This window comes from Aristolochia californica, unplaced genomic scaffold (genome assembly GCF_029961685.1).
Source record: "Aristolochia californica isolate CCGP_79_NKW_82.1479 unplaced genomic scaffold, dmAriCali1.0.hap1 SCAF_4, whole genome shotgun sequence".
NCBI classification, from domain to species: domain Eukaryota; kingdom Viridiplantae; phylum Streptophyta; class Magnoliopsida; order Piperales; family Aristolochiaceae; genus Aristolochia; species Aristolochia californica.
This window is the reverse complement of record NW_027182103.1, coordinates 33,694,653-33,720,609: the sequence shown is the minus strand read 5'-3', so window position 1 is coordinate 33,720,609 and position 25,957 is coordinate 33,694,653. Positions and strand designations below refer to the sequence as shown.

The 25,957-nt window shown below is 39.8% G+C and overlaps 1 pseudogene; it reads left to right on the top strand.

Annotated features, from left to right (window-relative positions):
- The first annotated feature begins 4,415 nt into the window (after nucleotides 1–4,415).
- LOC137963237 (uncharacterized) lies at nucleotides 4,416–12,928 on the top strand (annotated as a pseudogene).
- Nucleotides 12,929–25,957: the final 13,029 nt, after the last annotated feature.

Sequence of the window (25,957 nt, the reverse complement as noted above, 5' to 3'; positions counted from 1 at the left end):
TACCTCTTAGCCAATGCTCTTATGTATAGTGTTATAAAGCCCTTAGGGTTACAACTCAATAGATTAAAAGACATACTAAGATAATGTATTTACATCTTCATGCCTTCCTTATGGAACATACCATAAATAACGACTTTGCCACTCCTTTGACGTGTGGGCTTCTAGCCTTGAACTTGTGGGCTTGAGCCCATCTTCCAACAACCTTTATCAGTCAACATAATATAATTCAACGTAGGGGAGCATCTTTGTGGTGGTTTATTAGTTCAAGCAAATCTTCTAAGTTCAGTTATGATTTACTTCTGAGGATATGTTTTTTGGTCTTCATGAGCAATATACTCCATCTCAATAACTGGAACATCTCTCAACTGAATCGTTTAAGACTTCTTAATTCATTACTTGTGCTCTCAGAATCTGTTCTCAACCTATCTTTATGAAAGACACCTTCATTGAAGATCACATCCTTGTTCTTGATAACCTTATGACTTTGGTCATCCCAAAAGTGATACCCAAACTAGGTACCACCATAGCTACTTAAGAAAAATATCTTGGATTTAGCATCAAGTTTACTTCTAACAAAAGAATCAATGTGAATATAAGAAACAAAACCAAACACTTTCAAGAAAGAAAGGCTTACCTCTTTGCCGCTCCAAATCTCTTCTAGTATTTTTCAATCCAATGGTGTTGAATGACCTCTATTGATCAAATAGGCAGTGGTGCTAATAGCCTCAGACTAGAACATCTTTATCAATCCCATATGTAATTTCATGCTCCAAGAACTCTCATTCAAAGTCATGTTCATCCTATCTACCACATCTTTCCATTGAAGTTTTCTAGGAATTGTCTTCTTCATCTTGATTCCATTATCAGCAAAATACTGCTTGAAATCATCATCTATGTATTCTCCCTCTTTATCTAACTATAGGCACTTCACCTTCAATTTTTTTTCATTCTCAACCATTGCTCTCCATCTCTTGAAAGCATCAAAGACATCATATTTGTTTTTCAAGAAATAAACCCATACTTTTTGTCTTACATCATAAAAAATGTCACATAGTAATTAGAACAATCAAAGGAGGTAACATTTGAAAGTCCCCACACATGTGTATGAACAATTTCCAACTTTGCTATCTTTCGCTCCTTTCCAGCCTTAAAAAAGCAAACCTTTTTTGCTTGCCGAAAATATTGCCTTCACTCAAACTATTATTTACAAATTCCAACCCTAGTAGCTTCCCTTTGAATTTAAGCACTTTCATTCCCTTCTCACTCATGTGACCGAGCCTATAATGCTATAAATCAGAAGTAGTAACAACATCAACAACTACAATCGTGTCTCAGAAATTGGAAGTCATGTAAAGAGTTCCAATTTTAACTCCTTGTGCAACGACCATGGTTCCTTTAGTGACTTTCCAGACAACACCATTAAAAGTCACATTATGACCTTCATCATCAAGTTTCCCTACTGACATCAGATTACGCAAAAGTTTTGGCACATGTCACACCTTGTGAATTTTCCACAATGATCTGTTTGATATCTTCAAACTAACATCACTAATACCAACAATATTCAAAGGTTCTCCGTCAGCAAGATACACCTTCCCATGATCTCTAGCAACATAATTCTCCATGATCTGGCGGTGTGCAGTGGTGTGAAAAGAAGTTCGTGAATCTAATACCCAAGAATCAATAAGGCTATCAATCGACTAGAGTAAAGTACCTTATACTTCTTCAGTCACAGCATTTACGCTCTCATTTTTCTTTTCATCCTTCTTCATTACTCTGCAATTCTTATTTATGTGACTAGACTTGGCACAATTCCAACATTTCACATTCCTTTCAAATTTGGACTTGCTTCTTCCATTCATTAACTTTCATCTACTGTTGCCCTTATTGGAATCCCTCTCGAAGTTCCTACCCCTAGTATCAACATTTAGGGTAGAATTAGATGTCGACAATTCTCTAGAGTCCTTTCTATGAACTTCCTCAATAAGAATAGTATCCCGAACATTATTAAAGATCAACTTCCTGTTGTCTACAGAATTGCTGACTATAGTCTCATAGGTTCCCAACAATTTGGAAGAGATACCAAAAGAATTAAAGCACGAACCTCATCATCAAATTTAATTTGAATGGAGGTCAATTGATTGACAATCGTGCTAAACTCATTCAAATGCGCTGTCATTGATGATTTTTTGTCATCTTTAAATTGAACAGTTTTTCATGAGATGTACCTTTTTATTTGTGGGAGGCTTCTCATACATATTAGACAAGATCCTCATCAATTCCATTGTGATTTTCTCAGGTGCCACATTACGTGCGATGTTCTTCGATAGTGTCAATCAGACCACTGCCAACACCTATCTATCAAGGAGATTCCACTCATCATCTTTCATACCTTCTGGTTTCATATCCAAAAGTGGTGAGTGCAACGTTTTACTATATAAATAATCTTTGATCTGCATCCTTTAGAATGCAAAATCCATACCATCAAACTTGTTGATTCCAAGTGTCATTCCTTCTCCGCCTGTCATTGCTCTCAATCACGAACCAAGCTTTAGTACCACTTGATAGGAATTAGACGCCCTAATTCAATACTATCAAGAGTAATAATACTCGTAGAAGAAGAAAAAAAGTAAGCACAAAGAACACAAAATTTATACAGGTTTACCTCAAGGTCACACTACGTTCTATCTTCTGCCGCTGTAGTAATCCACTCTGAAGATGAAATTGTTTACAAGAGAAATTGCACACACTCGTGTTTTTTTCTAACCTTTCTCAGCCGCAATGAATGATCCTCCTCAATGATAACTCTAACAATGGTGGCCTCAAATATAAAGAGAAAAATTGGGTAACCGTAATACTAGTGTGAAATTCCAAAATTACCCTTAATAAAATAACAGTCAATATATCATGGACCTGGCGTAAGGTGTTAAATAGTCTCCACAACTTACATGGATATCTCGAAAGAGAAGGTTGTCTCTACATCAAATTCAAGGGTGTATGCGTTTCTTCTTTTTTTTTTTACTCTTTATTTCATAGGTGATGTAAGACCTTTAATTCCAAATAGAAGAGTTTGCTAGAGTTAGAATCTAGCCAATTAATCTTAGGGAAAAAAATTTAAATTGTATATTTGAGCATATATGTGTCTTAGAAGAGAGTTGAGATCTCCTGTTATGCATGCAATAACATTATTATTTTAGTTGTTTTATTTAATTTACTTTATTTGATTTCAGTTTTAGGTCATAGGGGTATTTTTGGAATATTTTATTGTAAACCATAACCAGGTGAACCCTATTGAAGGGATAAGAGTAATGAGAAACAGAAGCATTGAAGTATTAAGAATTAGGTTAAATTTAGCATAAAGAGGCTTAGAGTTTTCCTCAACGAGCTCTAGGGTTTTCAAGCTTCCCTTTGGCTTGATCTTTCGTTTTCGTTCCCCATGTCTTCCTTCAATCCTTACTATCCGTACGGTAATCCTTGGCAGATTGCAGATCCACCCAAAGAATCCTTGTATCAGATCCGGGACCGTAACAACTGGTATCAGAGTGGGAACACGGTGAGCCAAGCAAACCCATGGATGGCGATGCGCAGACAAATAAGAGAAATGGCTGCATTAGGCATTGCAGCGGAAAGAATACAGAAATGGCGTGCAAACTGGATGAAGTATTTTTTTCCAATGATGCAACAAGAGGTAGTCGATTGAGAAGCAGTCTCAGACGGGAAAACGGCTACCAAATTAACCACTTCGTCCCGTCTACCAGCGGAAGCCTCTGCGGAAGTTTTGGGGGCAATCTCGGATCCTGATGGGCAAAGAGGCTTTGCGTCACCAAAAATCAAGATTTTCGCGCATGGAAATCCAAAGCCGAACGACGACAACGATTTGGGAAAATCGGAGGGGTTTTCTGCTACCACATCGTCGGCGTTGGTCAAATTGGGGGAGACCTCAAATCCGAAATCACATCAACACGACTCACGGCAAGCGGAACACCATCCCGAACTGGAGAAGGAATATCTTCCGGCGACTATTCCGACCGGGACACAAGCAGCGAAACCCCAAAGGGCTGCCATTCGCCACTGGACACGGAGGAGGCTCCGTCGGCGCCGTTGGAAACATGTCCGGTGGGATGTGACTTCCGGCCACCACCTCCCACTCGCAAACCCCCTCTCAGCAAAATAGAGGGAACCCAATTTCCAAATTGGGTGGGGTAAGTTTCGACAAACTCATTTTTCCATTCAATCTTGCGGTCAGATGACCAAATTCGTGTTGCTGTGTGATGAAGTCTCTACAATGCAAGAGACATTTTTTTGGGGGATTACCGGAAGGAGAATAAAAATTGAATGGTGGCTGTTTTATTTTTTCTGTTGCCGTGAACCTCAGCGTGGCTCAGAAATTTTTTTTGGGGGGACTTTGTTTTTCTATGGAGGAGCACAATGATGTTCAATTTTTTGTTAAGCATGAGCAGAAGCTGGATTGTGGTGGTGGGTACCTGAAGTTGCTAAGCAGTGATTTGGATCCAAAGACTTTAGTGAATGACCTTAGCAGTGATGGCTTCAAAGCAATCTGGATGTTGGTGTAAGTCTTAAACATGAATTTCTAATACAACATGAAATTCATTATGAATTATGCGGAAGATAAATCATACCTCCTTCCATACGCTTCAAATTCCTTCGCTTCTGTTTTCTCGGTGCTTCCGATCTCTTGGCACTCAACGGCGATGGCACTGAACTGAAGGGGAATGAGAGTGACGAGACAGGGGACCGAAAACCATTCTTAACAAAAAAACAACCTCCCATCAAGGTTCATGGTTTCGTGTTACCGAGGGAGTTGCAACTGCCAGAAGTTGCAACTGCCAGAAGTTTGAGACCACGTAATGAGAAAATCGTTTCTCATAAAAACGGTTTACATTCTCCCACTTGGTCCAAACTTCTAATATAATCTTAAACCCATCGATAATCTGAATTTAAGTAATAAATACATGAATCATGGCGATAGGTCCTCTAATGACGAGTATTATCTTCCATGTATTACTATGTATGTATTACTTATACTTTATGAATAAACCCTATGTTTACTCTTGGTCCAACACAGATGAATTTTCTCACAATTAAAGTGCACATAAATATGAGAAAAAACATCACATTAATTTAAGAATTTCACTGAAATAACATTGTTCATACAATGAAAAAATTTACATAATGGAACCAAGTCCCATATTCACAATATGATCCTTGAATTTAAACGGTGGCATGCCCTTAGTCAAAGGATCTGCGATCATAAAGTCAGTGCTGACGTGCTCAATGACCACTTGCTTTTCTTTAACACGTTCTCTTATGGCCAAATACTTAATGTCGATGTGTTTACTTCGACTTCCACTTTTTTTATTCTTGGCCATAAAAACAGCAGCTGAATTATCGCAATATATTCTTAATGGCCTAGAGATAGAATCCATAATTCTAAGCCCAGAAATGAAACTCTTAAGCCATACACCATGTGAAGTCGCCTCAAAACAGGAAACTAACTCGGCTTCCATAGTCGACGTGGCGGTCAAAGTCTGTTTGGCACTCCTCCATGATATTGCTCCATTGGCCAACAAGAAAATGTATCCTGATGTTGATTTACGGGAATCAACACAGCCAGCAAAATCAGAATCTGAGTAACCAATGACTTCTAAATTGTCCATCCGCCTATACATCAGCATGTAGTCTTTGGTTCCTTGAAGGTACCTCATGACTTTCTTTGCAGCTCTCCAGTGGTCTAACCCGGGATTACTCTGATATCGCCCCAACATCCCAACAGCAAATGCAATATCAGGTCTTGTACAGACTTGAACATACATTAGGCTTCCGACAGCAGAAGCATATGGAATGTCCTTCATTTGTTCCCTTTCAAGGTCGTTCTTCGGGCATTGGTTCAAATTGAACCTATCACCCTTCACAATGGGAGCTACACTTGGTGAACAACTTTTCATCTGAAATCTCTCTAACACTGTATTAATACAGGTTTCCTGAGACAGACCTAAGATACCTCGAAATCTGTCTCTATGAATTTTAATGCCAATGACATAAGATGCTTCACCCATATCCTTCATATCAAAATTGTTAGAGAGAAATTGTTTCACCTCATGTAGAAAACCCTTATCATTGGTTGCTAGCAAAATGTCATCCACATATAAAACAAGAAAACAAATTTTACTCCCACTGACCTTCTGGTATATACATTGATCCATAATGTTTTCGACAAACTCGAATGAAGAAATTACATTATGGAATTTCAAATACCATTGGCGGGATGCTTGTTTTAATCCATATATTGACTTTTTTAACTTGCAAACCAATTGGTCACCATCACTAGAGGGGAATCCTTCAGGTTGTTTCATGTAAACCTCCTCCTCTAGATCTCCATTGAGAAATGCCGTTTTCACATCCATTTGTTGCAACTCTAAGTCAAAATGGGCTACTAATGCCAAAATTATGCGCAAGGAATCTTTCTTAGATACAGGAGAAAAAGTTTCCTTGTAATCGATTCCTTCTTTCTAAGTGAATCCCTTAGCAACGAGTCTTGCCTTGTATCGCTCAATGTTGCCTAATGAGTCTTTCTTTGTTTTAAAGACCCATTTACATCCAATGGCTTTAAATCCACTAGGCAACTCAACAAGATCCCAAACGTCATTACTCTTCATAGAATTCATCTCTTCCTTCATGGCATTGTACCATAATTCTGATTCTTTGCAACTCATGGCTTCTGAAAAATACATGGGATCATTTGCGGTTCCAATGTCAGATTCTTGCAGATACACTATATAATCATCAGGAATTGCTGATCTTCTGAGTCTAGTAGATCTTCTTAATGTAGAACCATCATTTTCCTGAGAAGTAAGTGGTTCAACTAGTTGGTCAAAAGTGTTTGGCAACTCTTGAAGAACTTGATCTACTGGAATGTTGTCAGCAATTTGTGGAACTTCAATGATTGGTTGTTCAACACCAGTTTGTACTTGAGGGGTGCTGTGAACAATAACCAATCTATCACTTGAGGTGAAAGGTTGAGATTCTGAATAATCCTTCTCAAAAATTATGTTCCGAGTTGGATTCCTCCCACTGATCAAGTCATTTTCAAGAAATTTTGCATTTCTTGATTCCACAATCCTAGAGTTGTGAGATGGACAATAAAATCTGTAACCTTTAGACCTTTCAGCATATCCAATGAAATACCCACTAATGGTCCTTGGGTCCAACTTCTTCTCTTGTGGATTATAAATTCTCACTTTAGACGGGCATCCCAAACGCGCATATGTCGCAAACTCGGTTTCCAACCTTTCCATAATTCAAATGGTGTTTTTGGAACAGCCTTGGTTGGAACTCGGTTTAATATATACACTGCCGTCTTAAGTGCTTCAGGCCACAAGGATCTAGGAAGATTGGAGTTGCTAAGCATACTCCGCACCATGCCTAATAATGTTCGGTTTCTTCTTTCTGCTACACCATTTTGGTCCGGAGAACCAGGCATGGTATATTGGGCAACAATCCCATGTTCCTGAAGAAACTTTGCAAATGGCCCAGGTGCTTGTCCATTCTCAGTGTATCTACCATAGTATTCTCCACCTCTATCTGATCTCACGATCTTAATTTGCTTACCGCATTGTGTCTCTACTTCAGCCTTAAAGATCTTAAAGGCATCTAAGGCTTCATACTTGTTATAAAGCATGTATCATGAGGAATCATCTATAAAAGAGATGAAGTATTTCTGACCATGTGAGTCCATGTCTGGACTACGTATATCAGTATGTATGATATCTAATATGGTTGAACTCCTATTAGCACCTTTCTTTGACTTGTTAGTCTGCTTTCCCTTAATGCAGTCTACACAAGTCTCAAAATCAGTAAAATCCAGAGTATTAAGTACCCCTTCATTCACTAATCTTTTAATTCTATCTATGGAGATATGACCTAATCTCCGGTGCCATAATGTAGAGGAATCCTCATTAATAACACTTCTTTTATTACCAGTGTGAACATGCATTGAACCGTAAGTGGCATTGTTTTGTAAATTAATGCTATAAAGACCATCAGACAATGTACCATTCCCAACACAATCAGACTTATAATATAAACTGAAAGATGAGTCTGAAAAGTTAAAAGAATATCCATAAGGTACAAGCCGTGAAACTAAAATCAAGTTTCTGGAGAAACTTGGAACATAAAAGGTCGTTTCTAATTTTAAAACAAAGCCACTACTTAAAGTTAAATAGCAAGTTCCTATAGTTTCCACATGTGAGCTCATCTGATCTCCTGAGAATATTTGATGCTCACTTCCCACTGGTTTCCTTAGGTTTTGCAAACCCTGCAAGGAATTCAAGATGTGGATTGTTGATCCAGAATCAATCCACCAAGTGTAATTATTGCCATTAACCATATTAGATTCATAACAAACAAATGAGGTTGGAATATCTTTGTCCTTTCCATGTGTTGCCAGCATGATACTTTCTCCTTGTTCCATTACCAGTCTCCCTTCCTCTTGAACACACATGGTCAAAAGTTCATTAACTGACCATTTATCTTTATGTGTGTTGTACGAGATTTTGAAGGGTCCATATTGGTGCGGAAGGGAATTCAGAATATAATGCAACACGAAAGATTCTGACATATCAACCTCAAGAGTTTTTAATTGAGCCGCAATATCCCTCATTTGCATGATGTGTTCACGCACACCTCTCATACTGGTGTGCTTTAGGGATGAGAACTTCATGATTAGGGTGCTTGCTAATGCCTTATCTGAAGTGACAAATTGAGCATCAATGGCTTTCAGCAAGTCTTTGACATTTTCATACTGCTCAACAGAACCACGAATACCAGCAGCAATTTTAGTCTTAATGAACATTACACTGAGGCGATTAGATCGCTCTCATCGTTCATAAAGTGTAATTGCAGCTGCAGTGCTGGTATCAGTAATTACAGGTAGTTCGTCTTTCCTAATAGCATAATCTATGTCCATCCACCCTAAATGAAGAAGTATTCTCTCTTTCCAGACCTTATAGTTATCTCCCTTAAGATCAGGGATATTACAACGAAAATCAGAGAAATGTGCAGGTTGTACAACTGCATAAAAGTACAAATTACATGCTGATGTTAAAATTGAGGCCTGAATAAAATATCATGCTTTACCAATGTAAATCATGCTTAAAACTCAAATCAACTGACATAAAAAACATTGCCTGTGGGCTAAATGTTTTTAATTCAAGTAGATTCAAGATTCTTTATGAGTAAACTTGATGATAAAACTATCAAATTATTTATGAATTCATAATTCCTGTGGGTAAATTATGAATAATTTGATATTTTATCCTAATTAATATACTCAAATATAATAAAAAATTCCTGTGGGATAAAATTTATTATATTAAGTATAATTAATTACAATTAATTTCTAATTTTTCTTTATGATAAAACTATCAAATTATTTATGAATTCATAATCCCTGTGGGTAAATTATGAATAACTTGATACTTTATCCTAACTAATAAACTCAGATATAATAAAAATTCCTGTGGGATAAAATTTGTTATATCAAGTAAAATTAGTTACAATTAATGTCTAATATTCTTTATGTGATCCTAATCATAATATATAATTTTTATTAAGTTAAAGATGTTGTGGCTACTCTCTAATTAATAAAAATTATATGGATCACTAGACATTAAATCTCATAATTATATGAGAATAGCATGAATTGCATAATTGTAACTTACACTAACATGTTATCATTATGCACCAAATATGCTCATAAGATATGCATAATTAAAAACTATAATATTATGCATATCTTTAATTTCATGCATTTACATATAAGCCAAAAAAATGCATAACTGTAAGAGGAAATAAATTTATAATTTCCTATATACTGAATAGCAGACGGCCAGTGGCCTAATGGTCACTGGCGCAAGTAATTGTCTCAGCGCACGGGTTCGAATCCCGCCGGCGCAAAACTAATTTATGCACCGAGTCGGCTCGGTCCAGGAATGGCGAGCCAACTCAACCCGACCGAGTCGACTCGTTTTTCTTTTTTTTCGAGTCAACCCGATCTGAGTCGCGGTTGCCGAGTTGGAACGGCGAGTCGCAGAAGACTCGTCCCGAGCCAACTCGATGGTATTTACATAAAAACCATATGATTTTAATTTAAATGTTTCTGCGCGCTGGAGGTCGTCTTCAACCTCCAGCCGCATGCAGAAGGAAGGAGCACCGGCATTCCGCCGGTGTTCTTTCAACTCGTCGACGCCGAAAAATAGTTCGGAATTGTTTTCGGCATCGGCGCTGCGTCTCTGACGCTCTCAGGCGTCACCAGAGAACCGCCGACAGTCCCGCACAGAGAGCGAACAGAGACTGTCGGCACCGGTATTTATACAATGTTGACGCCGGAAAACCGTGAGGAATGGTCGCCGGCTTCGGTGCTGCGTCGTTCTCCGACGCTTTTCACCGATGCAAGAGCCCCGCCTCCCACAAACGGGAAGCGCACAAAATTTGTTTTTTTTTTTTTTAAAACAAAAACAGAGCCAAAAACAGAACAGATAGGCTCGGAATCAAAACGCTGGATCAGAGGTCTGCTCTGATACCAACTGTAAGTCTTAAACATGAATTTCTAATACAACATGAAATTCATTATGAATTATGCGGAAGATAAATCATACCTCCCTCCATACGCTTCAAATTCCTTCGCTTCTGTTTTCTCGGTGCTTCCGATCTCTTGGCACTCAAAGGCGATGGCACTAAACTGAAGGGGAATGAGAGTGACGAGACAGGGGACCGAAAACCATTCTTAACGGAAAAACAACCTCCCATCAAGGTTCATGGTTTCGTGTTACCGAGGGAGTTGCAACTGCCAGAAGTTTGAGACCACGTAATGAGAAAACCGTTTCTCATAAAAACGGTTTACAGTTGGACCCAGGAATAAAACATGAGGAAGGTTATTTTGTATATGATAGTGGTACAGAGAATGATGTGTGGGTTCAACAAGCTGACTGCAGACCATATATTGGGGAAGTATGGCCTAGACCATGTGTTTTCCTTGATTTTACACAAGAAAAAGTTCGTTCATGGTGGGCAAAGTTGGTTAAAGACTTCATTGCAAATGGTTTGATGGTATATGGAATGATATGAATGAGCATGCTATTTTTAACACTGTCACTAAAACAATGCCTGAGAGTAACGTTCACAGAGGAGATGCTGATCTTGGTGGTTTTCAGGATCACTCACATTATCATAATGTTTATGGTTTGTTGATGGCAAGGTCAACATATGAAGGAATGAAGATTGTTACAAGTGAAAAGCGTCCTCACTAGAGCTGGATTTGTAGGTAGTCAAAGGTATGCTACAACATGGACTGGAGACAATCTGTCACACTGGGACCACTTACATATGAGTTTATCCACGGTACTTTTGCTGGGTCTCAGTGGTCAACCATTATCAGGACCCGATATTGGTGGTTTTGCTGCGAATGCAACACCTAAATTATTTGGAAGATGGATGGGCTTAGGTGCTTTGTTTCCTTTCTGTCGTGGGCATTCTGAAAGTGGCACTGCTGACCATGAGCCCTGGTCTTTTGGAGAAGAGTGTGCAGAAGTATGTCGTCTGGCATTACTGAGACGCTACCGCTTCCTGCCACACTTATATACTCTCTTTTTTTATGGCGCATATCAAGGGTAATCCCGTTCCAGCTCCTACATTCTTTGCAGATCCAACAGATCCAAATTTGAGGAAAATTGAAAATTCCTTTCTACTTAGTCCACTTTTAACATGTTCCAGCACTACACCTGAGAAAGGATCGCATCAACTCCTCCAGCAGTTTCCTAGGGGCATTTGGATGAGTTTTGATTTTGATGACCCACATCCTGACTTACCCGCTCTACAGTTGCAAGATGAAACTGGGGGAGCAGATGGTCTCTTTGAAGATGATGGGGATGGATATGGATTTAGTAAAGGAGAATATCTCTTCACATATTATGTTGCTGACCTACAATCCTTAGTTGTCACAGTAAAGGTTTCCAAAGTTGAAGGATCATGGACAAAGCCCGAGAGGCACTTACATGTACATTTATTGCTAGGTGGAGGTGCCAAGCTTGATGCACTGGGAACTGATGGAAAGGTGATTCAGATAAGGATGCCTTCAGAAAATGAAGTGAGTGACCTCATAGCCTGTAGCAGAAAGCAGTACGAAACACTTTTAGAAAACGCCACAAATATTCCAGTTGTAGAAGAACAAGCAAGCCAAAAGGGTGACGAGTTTGAGGATATAGACAGGGATGAGAATGAAGAAGATGCAGTTGCTGCTCGTGCTCCAGGTTTGGGACAACAACTATTTTATGGCCAAGGTCCTCCCACTAATACAGTGCTTAATGGGTTAGGGTCTTGTGAGAGAATGATGCAATTTCAAATTGCTGCTGCTGTTGCAGGCAGCATGGTGGTCTCCTTTCATCACTCCGCTATGACTCTGGAACTTCATGACCAATTTCATCAGAAATGGCTTCCAACAGCAGCGGTAGAGATCTCAAATACCATGGACTGTACGTATGATGAGCTGTTCGCTGTAATTCAGGACAGTGAACAGCAACTTGGGCTGTCTGGAATTTTGAGAAGGACAACCTGGTTGGATTCATGCAATGCAGGGGTTTCTGCTGATGTTGGGGATGAGGGAAACCCATGCCATCGGCTTCCTAGTGCGGTAAAGTTACTTGCCGATTCAGTTCTCCCAACCATACCACGTCACCGTGCTGATCCAGTTGTCCGTGATGGTTTCAGGCCTCTGAGTGTATCCAGGTGCAGCCACTGGAGGAGGGTATGTGGGGCTGAGCCTACTCCTTCCCAAGGGGCAGGTCATGATGTTATTGCTGCCATGCTGGCAATGGGTAGGCAGTGCCACTTCGCCAATGGGGGGCCGCCGTGAGGGGTTGTTGTACCCCGGTCTAGGACTGAGGGAGGACAGCTTTGCTGTTGGGCGAGATGTAGCGACGGTCGGCACGCCTTCCTACAATTGACCAAAACAAAAATCGTAGAGGAAATGGACCAGTTTTTGGGCGTCCTGAGGATGAACATAGCAATTGTGGATGCTAATTGGGCACAGGTGGAGACGCGACATAGAAACCCTACTTCCGAGCTTGAGGACAAGCTCGTTCTTCCAGGGGGGGTGTAATGTTATGCATGCAATAACATTATTATTTTAGTTGTTGTATTTAATTTACTTTATTTTATTTCAGTTTTAGGTCATAGAGGTATTTTTGGAATATTTTATTTATAGGGGTATTTTTGGAATATTTTATTGTAAACCCTAACCGGGTGAACCCTATTTAAGGGATAAGAGTAATGAGAAACAGAAGCATTGAAGTATTAAGAATTAGGTTAAATTTAGCATAAAGAGGCTTAGAGTTTTCCTCAACGAGCTCTAGGGTTTTCAAGCTTCCATTTGGCTTGATCTTTCATTTTCATTCCCCATGTCTTCCTTCAATCCTTACTATCCGTACGGTAATCCATTGCAGATTGCAGATCCACCCAAAGAATCCTTGTGTCAAATCCGGGACCGTAACATCTCCTTTGTGTAAATTTATCTAATAAAGCTAATTAATGGAATCTCACAAACAAAGGTGCTTCAGCAAAGAATACCAATAGGGTAACAACGATAAAAAATTATCCTTGTGTTAAATTTGTGGTGTGTGGATATTTTTAAATTACAATTGCTTTAATTTTTAATTTGGTAAACTAAGTTTTAATTTGAAATAACTCAATTCAGCCCCTTCTTGCTAAGCCACATGGATCAACAATTGGTGTTAGAGTAGACCTTTAGACTTTCAAAATCAAAATCCTACTTGATTTCATGGCATCTCAAGACAAACTGCTCCTTCCCAAATGACAAACGACCAACTGTTAAGTTGTGGAGCCTAATTAACACTTCACACTTTGTAGTGGAGCCCCCAGGTGGGTCCACAATATATTAACTATTGTGTCATTAAGGGTATTTTGAGGATTTCACAGTTGTAATCCAGTTGCCGTAATTTTTCCTTTATATTTGGGGGTGTCGTCATTAGGGTTTTGATTAATCATCCAAGGAACACCACCAATTGAGGCTTGAGAGAGAGGTTAAGAAAACACTTATAAGTGTGTGCGATTTCTCTTGTAAACTATTTCATCTTCATCGTGGATTACTCAAGCAACGGAAGACTGGACGTAGTTTCACCTTGAGGCAAACCTATATAAATCTTGTTGTTTTTTCGTGCTTATTTTTTCTTTCTTTTGCGTTTATTATTATTGCTCTCGTTAGTTTGAAATTGGGGCGTATAAATTCCTAACACCAACCATCCCCCATTATGTTAAGTTGTGGAGCCTAATCAATGCTCTACTCTGAGTTGATATATAGATCGAGCTTCACGATAAGGTTGTCATGGGGGTTGGAAGGGGTGTGGAGCCCCCCGAAAGGTCCACGATATATTGATTGTTATTTTATTTAGGGTAGTTTGGAGATTTTACACTTGTAATCTGATTGCGCTAATTTTTTCTTTATATTTGGAGGCATCGTTGTTAGGGTTTTATCATCCAGAGAAGGATCTTAAGTTGCGGCCGAGAGAGATTAGAGAAAAACCGCATGTAAGTGTGTTCAATGTTTCTTGTAAGCTATTTCATCTACATAGTGGATTATTGCAGTGGCGGAAGATAGGACGTAGTCTCACCTTGAGATGAACCTGTATAAATCTTGTTGTGTTTTTTTCGTGCTTGTTTTTTTTTTCTTCTTCTGTCATTATTATTATTATTGCTCTTACTAGTTCGGAATTAGGGCATTTAATTACTAACACATTATTTGGCACATGATTGGGATCTTTGGCATGTGACAAAAAATGTTCTACTTGAGCCACAAAAATAAGAAGAAAGTCGCTTAATAACAAAAAAAAAAATCAATGAACTCACTAGGGAAGATAAAGAACAACTCAAAACAAATTATAATGCAATGAACCTCTCATTATTTGCCTTAGATCCAAATGAGTTCAATAGAGTCTCAACATGGAAGATAACTATTGATTTTTAGGACTCCATGGATTGCATCATGGAAAAAGAAGAATAACACATGTTCGGGAGAAAAAGAGGAAGAATAATGGGGTTATGGATTTGTCCAAATCATCCCCCTTAAGCTTTATTTATAAGTGATATAAGTATAATATTATAATTATAACCTTCAACCTATTAAGAGTGAAGAAAAGACAAGAAACTTAAACTAATTACATCAATGACACTCTAATTACATGATATCTTCCAACACTCCCCCTAAAACTGAGAGGTAATGGCAGTGATCCCAGCTTGAAACAAATATCATAGACATAGTAATAAACTCCTCCATCACAGTGTCTAAGGGATAAGTACGACACCGGGCAAAGACTCTCGAAGGGTAGAAATGGGTGATAAGTCAAAACCAACCTCAAATGATTTCAAACAAATATAGTGATAATAATCACTAAAGTGGGTAATGCATGTCATTCATAAGATGGTGATAAAACCCCAAGGGTACCAATAAAAAGTTTCAAAGGACTTAAAATAAAACTCATATAAATAAAAGGACCAACGAAAGCAATGCTCCAAAAGGGTTGGTCAAAGGGGTAAGTGATAGTCAAATAAAAGACGATAAGAGAAAGGCTACCAAAAAATAAGAGGGTAATGGGTAATGAGGAAGATGAGGTGAAGAAGTCAAGGTCACCATGTGCTTTATTTTCTTAAGTACTTCAAATTCTTCATCAGATGAACCAATGCCGACAATAGTCAACAAATAATGAAAACAAATCAAGCAATTGAGAAGTTCTTCTTCAGTAATAATGTCTCAATCAAAGAGACATAATAGCACTTGCGGACATGGGACAATGTCCAAATAACACGTACCAGATAATGAAAGTCCTTAAGGGTAATAAAGAACATGAAATAATCTATTGTAAGTCCATCCTTGAATAAGGGAACAGTGCATCAAGTTATAAGCTGACGATAATAAAAGGTAATAATCAAGCCGAAGTCAAGGATCCGAGTCAAGAGTTAGTAAGCCCAAGTTAAAATAATGAGTTACATCGAGTTGGTGTCAGACTAATATAGCTAAGTCACGGGAGAAATAAGTGGAGTACTTGGGACCCAAACAGGTATAACAGAGGCAAATAGCAAGTTGACCGAGTCAAGCTAACTCGAGTCCAAGTTGACTCACTGGTATGAGTGAATCCGAGTTGACTCGATCTGAAAACAATTCTAATAAGCAGTAATTATTAGTAGAACATGTGTTGGTTTGCTAGTTCAGGCCAGATTTACTTGGTCTGAGTTGCCTTAAAACAAAATTAAATTAAGATTTTTCTGAACATATCACTAGTTCACTAGTCTCATCAAAATGGCTCAAAAATAATGAGTTAACTCGAAAGAGGCTGATGTGACAATTCAATTAAATAAGAACACACAAAGAGACAACAACCCAGTTGTAGAAGTTAGAACCCCATGAGAATGACTCTAGGTTAACGTGGAAGAAGAAGAAGAGAATAGAGAGAAGAGGGAGAAAGGAGAAGGACGTTAGAGAGAAGAGTTTGGATTAAGGGAAGGAGAGAATGCGTCAAGGGAGAAGAGAGGGTGGCTGGACGTTTTCTCAAAGAGAGGGTAAGGCTTGAATGCCTTACCACTTAGGCAATACTCTTATTTATAGTGTTAAAAAACCCTTAGGGTTACAACTCAATAGATTAAAAGACATACTAAGACAATGTATTTACATCTTCATGTCATCCTTATGAAACATACCATAAATAACCACTTTGCCACTCCTATGACATGTGGGTTTCTAGCCTTGAGCTTGTGGGGTTGAGCCCATCTTCCAACACTCCCCCTCAAGCTGGAGGAGAAAATACATCATAAACAACCAGCTTGTCACCTATATAAGATAGAATTTTGGATGTAACCTGTTTCGTGAGGATATAAGCTAATTGCTCTTGAGATGAAACATACTTATGAGAAATTATTCTTGCTTGAAACTTTTCCTGTATAAAATAACAATCCACTTCAATATGTTTAGTTCTTTCATGGAAGACTAGATTTGATGTAATGTGAATAGCTACTTGATTACCATAATGTAGGCCCATGAAACCTTCTTTATAAAATCCCAATTTGGTAAGAAGAGTCTTTATCCATAAAAGTTCACTTACAGTGTCGGCCATAGCTCTGTATTCTGCTTCAGCACTAGATCTTGCAACCACGTTTTGCTTTTTACTTTTCCATGTGACCAAGTTCCCCCCAATAAGGGTACAATACCCAGACATAGATTTTCTATCATCGGATGATCCAACCTAATCTGCATCTGAGAAGCCTTCTATATTGAAGTGACCATGTTGTTTATATAAAAATCCTCTTCATGGAGCACCTTTTAAGTATCATAGTATTCTCTCATACGCTTGCCAATGAGTAATTTGTGGTTTGTCCATGAATTGACTTACCACGCTCACACCTTATGATACATCTGGCTTGGTTACTGTGAGATCAATTTCCCCACAAGTCTTTGATATTTTCCAGTGTCAACATCTTCTCCAGTTGAGGCACACAAATTTTCATTTGCATCCATAAAAGTATCAACTGGTCTATAGCCCTTCATTTTTGTTTCTTCAATAAGGTCCAAGACATATTTTCTTTGAGACAATACTATTCCATGGTTTGACTGAAGGAATTCTTGTTATGCTCGTAATAACATTATTTTTTATCTTAAACCTTGTAAGGGTCAAATCTATTTAAGAGGTAAGAATAATGAGAAATGCAAGCATTGATTTTTAGGTTAACGGGCTTGGAGCTCTCCTTGACGAGTTCTAGGGTTTTCAAGCTTCCCTTTGGCTTGATCGTCGTATTTCTTTTCTACTTCCCTACGAATCCCTGTGTCAGATCTGGGACCATAACAACTGGTATCAAAGCGGGAACACAATGAACTATTCTATATCCCACGAAAAATGGATGGCCCTATGTGAACAACACAATTAATTGGAAAGAATACGTGAACGGCACGACGAATTGGAAAGAATACGTGAATGGCGTGCATCTTCCATTAGAAATTTTTAAGTAAGGAAGCAACTCGCTGCCGCAGAAAAGGTCATACGACCTCAAATCTCCGAGCACCACAACAAATTGGAAAGAATAAGTGAATGGTGTGTAGCTTCCATTGAACATTATGATAGGAATAAAATCGCTGCCGCAGTCGCTCGAGACGCTGGCTCAGACGGGCAGGGGATGTCCGAAATTAGAGAGCCCTCGGTTTCTCCAGCGGCGGCGACATCCAAAATTTAGATTCGGAAATTCCTTCGTCGAAAAATCTGGAATGGGGTTCGACATCAAACCCTTTCCCACTCGACGTCATATGTCTTCCTGAATAGAAGACGCAGGAAATCTGAGAACAAGGCAGTATCTCAATTTCACTCTCGCTCTCAGCATTCCAGTGGAAAATGGACTGGAACGATTTTTGGGATAAGTTCCTAAGATGATTTTCTACCAACTTTGCCTTCACCTTTCTCCAGTCCATAAATGTTTTTGAAAACAAATCTAGAATTGTGATGAGGGTGTTACGTGGGGGCTGAGAAACAGAGGGGTTTTCTATTCTGGGGGCAGAGAAACATAACCTTTTTGACGAAATTCCGGCTTGGGTGCATGAATTTCAAGATGAAATTTTTCTGGGGATGCCGGAGTTCATAGAAATAATTTTATGGGGACTGTTGCAAATTGTTTTGGGGGGCTATGTTTTGCTGTTGATGAGCACAATCACTGTGCGTGGGTTCCTTGGCAAATTGAAAATGTGGGGCTTCAATTTTGGGGTTCCATGTTTTTAGTAATGAGAGAAGGAGATGAGAAATCCAAATGTTTTGGATTTGTTCAATTTGAGAAGGCAGAAGATGCAGCTCGAGCTAGTGAGCTTCCAGATGCTATGCAGAATGCTGCTGCAGCTTTGATTAGGGAGGTTGCAAGTAAAACCTATGACTCTGCCGGTGATGGGACTACAATAGTTTCAGTACTTGCCAGGGAGATAATCAAACTTGGGTTGCTCAGTGTAACATCTAGTGCTAATCCTGTTTTTATAAAGAAAGAGATTGCTTTTGTGGTGGCAATGCAGCAATGGTTTCAACAGTTTCAAAATTCTGCTGTTGTTGCATTCTTGGGGTGGGCAGGAGAGCCACTTCCAAATTTTCAAATTGCTGCTGTGGTGGCATTGCAGCAATGGGTTCAATAGAAAAAAATAAAACCGGTTAGAAGTTATGCGGATGAGCAACACCTGGAAAATGTAGAAGAAAATGGAAATGAATCATAGGGTGCATCTATAGCTGATGAGTATCAGGGACATGCTACAGTGATTACTGCTGTCCAGCACTGTGAACACAAGTTGGAAACAAGACTACTGATAGGTCCATATTTAGGCCAGCAATATGGCGATGTTTATGGGCAGAGAGGAAGTTCCACTCTATTGAGTTCTTTAAACCCCGAAACGGCTCTTTTAACCCAATTGAGTCTTGTGGCAGTCCAGCATACACTGCTGCTAGCCAGCCAAGCAAACAAGGCTGTTGTGGCAGTCCAGCATACACTGCTGCTAGCCAGCCCAACTGAGGTGCTTCTTGAGGATGCAGATGGCTCTTTGCATGCAATCAAGGCACTAACCCAAAGTGCTGGAAAAGGGAAATATGATTCCAGTGGTGCTGAATCTAGTACTTATGCTTCAGGGGTGGCACTTGAACCACTTGCAGAAACTCTTATATTAGCACGTGCTGCAGTTGATCAATTTGTGATTGGCAAAGTGTATTTTTTTTGTTCATAGTCTGGAATTGAAACATCAAAGGTGAGAAAACAAATAAAGGAAAGAGGAATTAAGAAGTCTCCAGGCTGTCGTATGATTGAGGTGGATGGAGTGATTTATGAATTCCTTGCTCAAGATAATAACTATTCTCTGTCCACACTCATATCTGATGCAATTGCAAAAATACTTCAGAGAATAACGTTGAAAGGTTTTGTTCCTAACAACATTCAGAAACAACATGATGAGCTTGAGGCAAAAATTTTTGAGGAGAGAGCAACTCTTGCTGCCAAGTACCAGAAACTTTATGACCCACTATATACCGAGAGATTTGAGATAGTACATGGAGTAATTGAAATCAAAGAATCTACAGAACCCGTTGAGGAGGTTTTTGAGAAGAAAATGCAGTTGAAGAGAAAGGGGTTCTGTTATGGTCCTGGGTTAAGTACTTGGCTTTCTGCTACCTAACAGGCCGGTCTTTTGGGTAGTATTGGCTAGGTGTTTAACATTTGGTATCAGAGCTAGCACTACGTCGCGAGTTCGAATCCCAAAAGGAGCGCTTGCGCTAGAGTGGCTAGGCGTTGTCATGGTATCAGAGTTGGGCACGCCACGTCCCGCATTCGAATCCCATGAGAGGTGGTCAAGAATGGGCGGGGTGGGTGTTAGAATGGTTCCGTCCACTCTTGTAGGCGGTAGCTTTCCGCACCTAACATGCCAGTCTTTTGGGTAGTATTAGCTAGGTGCTTAACATTTGGTATTAGAGCAGGCTCCCACGTTGCAAGTTTTAACCCTAAGGGGGCGACCTAGAGGCTAGATTAAAATTACTGGTAGGCCTTAAGAACTTAAACCCGGGTTCGGCCAGTGTCGCTAGAGTGAACCGCCGTGGTTGTCGGCTCGCAAAGGTGGCGTGTGATGTTATGGTCCTGGGTTAAGTACCTATGTCTTCCGCTCCTAATAGACCGGTCTTTTGGGTAGTATTGGCTAGGTGCTTAACATTTGGTATCAGAGCTAGATCCCTCGTCGCGCGTTCGAATCCCAAAGGGGGCGATTGTGAAGGGGGCGATTCAGCTATTGCGCACGACGCAACAACACTAGTCCGACCCGGTTTCTGCCCACCCTACCAGTAATTTTAATCTAGCCTCTACACCGTTGTCAGGAATCGAACATGCGACATAGGAGCCTGCTCTTATACCAAATGTTAAGCACCTAGCCAATACTACCCAAAAGACCGGCTTGTTAGGAGCGGTAGACATAGGTACATAACCCAGGATCATAACATCACACCCACGCTCTCGCTCCACGACAGCTCACTTACGATGGCCTACTCGAGCGACGGCCCACTCTAGCGATGGCCCGTTGGTGTTGGAACACACTCAGGTTGCCCCTTCCGTGTTGCGATGGTCCAATGGTGCAGGAACACACTCTAGTCACCCCTCCCACTAGGTTGCCCCCTCCGCGCGGTCGTCCCCTCTGCAAGCGCTCCTTCCGATATTCGAACTTGTGACGTAGCGCTAGCTCTGATACCAAATGTTAAGCACCAAGCCAATACTACCCAAAAGACCAACCTGTTAGGAGCGGAAGACGTAGGTACTTAACCCAGTACCATAACATCACACCCCACCGTCGCGAGCTGATGACCACGGCGGCGCAACGATACTAGCCCGACCACGATAATACCTAGATGTGACCTACCGGTATTTTAATCCAGCCTTTGCTCCCGCGCAATGACACTGGCTCGACCAAGGGCTTATCACTAGGACCTACCAGTATTTTAATCTGGCCTTTGCGCGTCTCGGGACTCGAACTCACGACGTGGGAGCCCACTTTGATACCAAATGTTAAGCACCTAGCCAGTACTTGGCGTTGTCATGGTATCAGAGTTGGGCACGCCAAGTACTTAACCCAGGACCATAACAGGTTCCTAATTTCTGGCTTACGACGGTGAAAACTATTGAAATGCTTGCAGAGGAGATGCAAGAGCGTGATGAAGGGGCTCTTCAATATTGGAAAGATGTCCAATGGTCTAAGATTGATAATCCCAAGGGCTGCAAGCTGGAGTTCTTTTTTTTATCCCAATCCATATTTTACAAATACTGTCTTTGTCAAAACTTATCACATGATCAATGAGGATAAAACCATATTAGAGAAAGCAACAGGGACAAAGATTCAGTGGCTTCCAGGGAGTGAAGGAACTGTTGAACCGCTTCAGACTCAAATGGAACAAGATTATGATATTGGATCCACTGTGAGAGCCAAAATTATCCCACATGTTGTCTCATGGTTTATGGGAGACTCTGTTCAGGGTGACGAATTTGATGATATAGAAGGGGATGAGGATGAAGATGATGCAGATGTTGATGACGATGAAGAGGACACTGCTGCCAAAAACTGGCCAAAGAAGGTATCTGCTGGACAAAAGGTGAAAAGTAGAGTACCACATGGGAAAGGCCAAGAGAGGCCTCTAAAGTGCAAGCAGCAGCAGAGACAATTCGTCCAAATGAGGCCAGTTGCAATGCCACCTACAGTTGTTGATCGTGTTCCATTTTATTTCCCAGGTGCTCTAGGTTTGGGACAACAACTATTTTATGGCCAAGGTCCTCCCGCTAATGCAGTGCTTTATGGGTTAGGGTCTAGTGAGAGAATGATGCATTTTAAAATTATTGCTGCTGTTGCAATCAGCATGGTGGTCTCATTTCATCACTTCCCTCTGAATTTGGAACTTCATGACCAATTTCATCCGAAATGGATTCAAACAGCAGCAGTAGAGATCTCAACATATGGGGAGGTGTTTGTTGTACTCTAGGGCAGTGAGCAGCAACTTGTGTTATTTGGATTTTGGAGAAGGAACAACTGGTTGGATTCATTAAAAGTTGGGTTTTCTGCTGACAGTGGGCTTCCTAGTGCTGTTCAGTTACCTGCCTGCTCGTCTGAATTACAGGAAACATGTGGCCTGGCTCGTTCTACAGGGGCCTTTGAGTGTTTCAAGGTGCAGCAAATGGAAGGGGTTAGTGCTGCTGAGTCTTCTCAATCCCAGGGGGCTGGTCATGATGTTGTTGTTGCCTTGATGGAAAAGTGTAGTGTTGAATTTATGGAAAAGTGAAATACTTCATTGACATCAATAACTTGTTGTAATCAGAGTACATGAACCTCTATTTATAATAGAGGAAGGTAGTAGAGTCCAATTACAATAAAACCACCCTTGTCCCTATTACACCCAAACTCTAACACTTACGGTAAGTCCTAACATAATTTGGTAACTCAATATTGATAAAAGATAAATATAACTTAAACTAAAACTCTTCTTGGTCGTGACCCTAAGATAAAGATACTTTTGTGAGTCCTTCTTGATCTTCCAACTGATGTGATAAGGATGCCAACTCATGGTAATCATGGTGGGTCCTACTTCTTATGGGCTTGGGCCCATCTTGTGGGCCTTCCTTGGTCGTGTGGCCCATCTTATAATAATCTTAGATATGTGGGTCTTCCTTGGTCATGTAGGCTTGAGCTTATCTTTCAACACTCCCCCTCAAGCTGGGGGTGAGAGAACAACATGAACTCCCAGGTTGCTACAAATGATGTATAGAATATTTTTGTATAAAATGGCACATCTTGCAATATGCCTTCATCTTTCAATACTCCCCCTCACGCTATTGTGTCCTTCATTGAGGCCCTGCAGCATTATATAAGTGAGAGTAAAAATCACTCCTAGCCGGTAAGCCATTGCTTCATACTCCAGTCCTAATGGTGGATGTAGGGCACACTCCACTGCTATCAGTAGTGTGTCTATCGGCATTGCTCTGAAGTGTCCACCACCGTGTCCCTCCAGAGGACAACGACTCGGGGGATAACATAGATGTAATAATAAATTCCTCCATCATGGAATTCCAACCACAAATAATTTTCATCTTTTTGACTGTGATGAAGTTCCTCCATCATGGACTTCCAACCACAAATAATTTTCATCTTTTTTACGGGGATGAAGTTCCTCCGTCATGGACTTCCACCCACATATAATTTTGATCTTTTTGATGGGGATAAAGTTCCTCCGTCATGGACTCCCAACCACAAATAATTTTCATATTTTTGACTGGGTAAAATAAATGATGACATGAGGCAACCTCTTCTTCAATAATAATGTCCCAAAAGAGACATAATAGCTGTAGCTGAATATAAAATGACCATCTTCCAACACATATAACATGAACCAAATAATAAACTTTGTAAAAGAACCCATGAAAAAATCCGATATAAAATTTTCTTCATTGATGCACAAGCTTCATCTTTTGTGCTCCACCTTTCTTGAATATTTTGGTCACATAAACTTATCCACAACATCAGGAATAAAATATCTCTTTCTTGTACTTCTCCTACTTCTCCCCCTCAAGCTAGGAGGTAATGGCAATGATCCCAACTTGAACCAAATATCATAGATGTAACAATAATCCCAAATAACAGAGATGTATAAATAAGCCCTCAAACTAGGGAGAAGTGAGATATTTTCCTGATATATCAACTCAAAAAGTGACTCAAAACATTGTGCAAAAATTTGGATTTTTCAATAGAACAACATACCAGCATGACCTTTGATTCTTCCAATGCGAATATATCTTTAAATATCGATCAGATTGACTGAAATTAGGCTTGAGCCTATCTTTCAACATGTAGGCGATGCAATCCAGGACTGTGGGAAGGCAAAGATGCTGCTTGGGGAGATGTATCGACGTTTGGCACGCATCCCTACATTTGACCATAAAAAAATGTTACTTCTCTGGTTGGTTGTTCCAATTTTTTAGTCCAGTCGGCTGACACAGATATCGCAGTTGATACTTGAGAATGGATGGAGACGTTGGCATGGGCAAGCAGACCTACCTTTCAGCTTGAGGACAAGCTCTTTCTTCCATGGAGGGTGTAATATTATGAACGCAATAACATTATTATTTTAATTATTTTTCTGTAATTTAATTTATTTTATTTCAGTTTTAAGCCACAAGGGTATTTTTGGAATATTTATTTATAGGGGTATTTTTGTAATATTTTATCTTAAACCTTGTAAGGGTCAACCCCATTTAAGGGGTAAGAGTAATGAGAAAGACAAACATTGATTTTTAGGTTAAACAGGCTTGGAGCTCTCCTTGACGAGTTCTAGGGTTTTCAAGCTTCCCTTTGGCTTGACCTTCGTCTTTCTTTTCTACATCCCTACGAATCCCTGTGTCAGATCCGGGACCATAACATTTCTATACCCAAAATATATTAGAGCTTACCCAAATCTTTAGTCTTTAACTCTTGACATATCATATTCTTCACTTCTTGTATACTATGAGCATCATTCCCAATCAAGATAATATCATCAAGATACACGACCAATAATATCTTCCCTTTGATAGTATCTTTAACATATACTGAGTGATCAACCGAGCACCTATGAAAGCCAAATCGTAGAAGTGCTTGACTAAATTTATCAAACCAAGCCCGAGGGGATTGTTTAAGCCCATATAAAGATTTTTTTTAACAGCATACGGACTCTCCCTCAACCACATACAATATGGTTGGACCATGTCAATTTCTTCATGTATATCACCATTTAAAAATGCATTTTTTACATCGAGCTAATATACTGACCAAGAAAAGTTAGCAACAATAGAGAGGATGATACGTACCGAGTTTAGTTTTGCAACCGGAGAGAAAGTCTCTGTTATGCATGCAGTAACATTATTAAAAGTTTTTCTTTAATTTACTTTTTTTTATTTTAGGTAAATAAATAATAGGCCACAAGGGGCTTTTTTGGAATATTTTATTTATAGGGGTATTTTTGTAATATTTTATCTTCAACCTTGTAAGGGTGAACCCTATTTAAGGGGTAAGAGTAATGAGAAAGACAAGCATTGATTTAGGTTAAACAAGGTTTTGAGTTCTCCTCAAGAAGCTTAGGGGTGTGCGTTCTCCTTAACGAACCTAAGGTTTTCAAGCTTCCCTTTGGCTTGATTTTCGTCTCCCTCTTCTTCCTCCCTACGAATCCATGTGTCAGATCCGGGACCATAACAACTGGTATTAGAGTGGGAACACAATGAGCCATTCTTCGTTCGAAGAAACATGTATTGCCATGCTCGATTCATTGGAAAAAATATGTGCAGCACTTATAGAATGGAAAGAATCTTTGCAGGA